The sequence below is a fragment of the Euphorbia lathyris genome, chromosome 9 (genome assembly GCF_963576675.1).
Source record: "Euphorbia lathyris chromosome 9, ddEupLath1.1, whole genome shotgun sequence".
Classification (NCBI taxonomy): Eukaryota; Viridiplantae; Streptophyta; class Magnoliopsida; order Malpighiales; family Euphorbiaceae; genus Euphorbia; species Euphorbia lathyris.
In genome coordinates this window covers 55853088-55856404 of record NC_088918.1, presented here as the reverse complement: position 1 = coordinate 55856404, position 3317 = coordinate 55853088, and the positions used below count along the sequence as shown (strand labels likewise).

At 34.0% G+C, this 3317-nt stretch overlaps 1 non-coding gene across 1 annotated transcript; it reads left to right on the top strand.

Moving 5' to 3' along the window:
* The first annotated feature begins 1906 nt into the window (after positions 1–1906).
* LOC136207714 (small nucleolar RNA R71) lies at positions 1907–2013 on the top strand. The gene has a single exon (XR_010676843.1). It is a non-coding gene; the product is annotated as a small nucleolar RNA R71 (small nucleolar RNA).
* Positions 2014–3317: the final 1304 nt, after the last annotated feature.

The window sequence follows — 3317 nt, the reverse complement described above, 5'->3', positions numbered from 1 at the left end:
TAAGTCTGAAATTTGCCATCCCATACTTCCTATTCTATTTCTAACAACTTCCTTTAATTTTTCTTCTTGAACCTGTGTTAGTTTGTTAGAGATAATTATAGGAAGAGAGTCGCCTTCGCCTAAGAAAGCGTACCTCAAATGGTTTGGTAATTCTTTAAGTTCTAATTTAGGTGGAATTATAATTGAAGGCGGAACTGGTCCATCTTCTCGAATCAAAGGCTCTGGGTCCTTATCTTCTAATTCTTCACTCATTATAGGTTCTATTATTTCTTCTTTTTGAATAATGTCATTAACACATTCTTCAACTAAATCAAGTTTCATACAAGCGAAATCCTCCATAGGATATTTCATTGCTTGATTCATATCAAACTCGATCTTATCTTCTCCTATTCTCAAAACTACTTTCCCTTCCGACACATCAACTAGAGCACGTCCCGTGTTCATGAACGGTCTACCAAAGATTAGTGGATAATTAACGTCATATGCAAAATCTAATATAACGAAATCGGTAGGAAAAATAAATTTGTCAACTTGAACTAACACATCCTCGATTATACCATATGGTCTTTTAGTGGTTTGGTCCGCTAATTGCAAAACCATATTGGTACGTTTGATATCCTCTTCTAAGCCTAACTTATTAAAAATAGATAATGGCATCAAGTTTATGCTTGCTCCTAAATCACAAAGACAACTTGAGAATTCAATATCTCCCAACTTACACGGAATAGTAAAACATCCGGGATCTTTGAGTTTGGTGGGCAAATTACTTGACACAATTGAACTACAATCTTCAGTTAGCGAAATGGATGAAATTCCTTCCCAACTGATTTTCTTTGAAATTAAATCTTTTAGGAATTTACCATAATTGGGAATTTGCGTAATCGCATCCATAAACGTTAAATTAATATGCAAATTTTTAAGTTTGTCTAAAAACGTTAAAAGTTGTTTGTCATAGTCCTTATTTCGGACTTTGTGTGGAAAAGGTGGTTTTGGTACAAAATTTTTTGTACTTGATTCAATTGGTGTATCTTTTTGGTTTAATGTATCTTCTTTGGATTTTGGTAAATCAGTTCCTGGTAAAGTTGAATTCCCGGGTATTTCCGGACCTAAGTAATTCTTCCTTGAGCGAAGAGTGATAGCCTTTACATGCTCTTTTGGATTTTCTTTCGTATGGTTGGGAAGACTTCCCTCTTTGCGGGATGGAATTGATTTAGCGAGTTGTCCAATTTGAACCTCCAAATTATGGATGCTAGATGATTGGTTTTTAATAAGCTGATCGAATTTATTCTCGATCCGTTTAAAACCATCGTCGTGATTACTTATTTTTCCGCTCATAGCATCAATAAATTTGTCTATCTTAGAAGATAAAGTGCTAATCGCATCTCTTGATTGATTTTGATAATTAGTGGTACGATTTTGATTAGCGTTTGTATTATTATTATTATCTTTCCAGTCAAAGTTAGGATGATTTCTCCATCCAGGATTATATGTATTGGAATAAGGGTTATTAGTTTGGTTTTGCCCTTGGACAAAATTTACCTGTTCAATTTCACTCATACCTTCATAATCTACATCCGTTTGGATTGGCTTACCATTAGGATCGCACGGTGCCATAAACCTATCAATTTTGTGCGATAAGGCAGAAAATTGGGTTTGCAACATCGCAACTGGATCAAGATTCACTATACCTTTAACTGATGATGTAGTTGAGGATGATGGTTTCGCCACTAGTATATGTCCACGCTCCGCGGGCCACATACTACTGTTGATTGCCATTTTCTCCAAAAGTTCTCTTGCTTGGGCCGATGTTTTCTTCATGAATAACCCTCCAGACATAGCATCTAATGAACCTCTAGTTGTAGGATTTAATCCATTATAAAATGTTTGCATTAAAAGTTCAGCGGGCAATTGGTGGTGTGGGCATAAACGTTGAAGTTCTTTAAAACGTTCCCAAGCCTCATAAAGAGTTTCATTTTCATTTTCAGAAAAAGATGTTAACTCTTTTATGACTCTTGCGGTTTTTGCTAAAGGAAAATATTTTGATAAAAACGCTTGGGCTAATTGCTCCCAAGTTTCAAATGTTGCGGCTGGCATAGAAGTTAACCATTCTTTGGCTCGATCCTTCAAAGTAAAAGGAAAAAGGCGAAGTTTGATTGCTTCCGCAGTCACGTCTGTTATTTTAAAAGTGTCACAAATTTCTAAAAAATTTGTCAAATGGGTGTTAGGATTTTCGTTAGGCAACCTGTAAAATGTTACGTTATTTTGCAACATATTAAGCAATGCTGGCTTAATTTCAAATTGGTTTGCATTTATTTTGGGTCTAACTATGCTGTTTGTTACACCGGCCACTCCTGGCCTAGCGTAATCCATAAGTGTGGCCATAATTTCTGGCTCAGCAACTCTAGTTTTTATTGGGGTCTTGTTTTTGTTTTTGTTTTTCTTATCTTTCTTGTTCTTTTTAACCGTTTTTTCAATTTCTGGGTCTAGCGGTTTTGGTGGAATGCCTGAACTTCGAGAACTGCGCATGAACTTGAAATTTCGCACGAACCGAAACTACCTTCAAAACAGAATTTGAAAAATAAATAAATTAGTAATTTGAAATAAATAAAATATAAAAGTTTGAATAAGTATGAATAAATCTAGATTCGAAATATAACATGAAAAATCTAAATTTTTGTCAAAAATTTTGGCGTTTCCCCGGCAACGGCGCCAAAAACTTGTTGAGTGATTTTCGCAAGTGCACGGTATACGCTTGTAGTAATAAAAGATATCGATCCCACAAGGAACAATTTTTAACAAAAACGTATTTTGAATTGGTTAAATTTACTTTTAAGGTTTATAATATGGAAAATCGTTTAATTGGATTTGGTTTTGAAATTGCTAGAATAAGAATTAGATTAGAGTATAACAAATGTTAGAAATCACTTCTGATTAAGGGATAAATTTACAAAACAGAAACATTTAGTTCTTTTAGAAAAGTAAACAAATGTATTCGTTTGCATTAAACAAAGAAAACAACTTTAAACTTTTTAGAAATTATAACAATGAAATAAACGTCGATTCCTCTAATTTTAGGGCTTTGAACTGCAGTCAATCCTCCTACGGTCGGGTTAGATCGCTACCTTAACCAAATTGATACTCTACTGATGATATCAATTTGCCTAAGTATTCAACAAAGTTTCCTTGTAAAGATTTTGAATTCAACTACGTTTTAATGAAAACACCAGAACTCACTTCGGATCATTTACCAAAGTGCTACATAAAAATCTATCGAATAGAATGAACTTTATTAGATGAAATATGAATTTGATACAAGT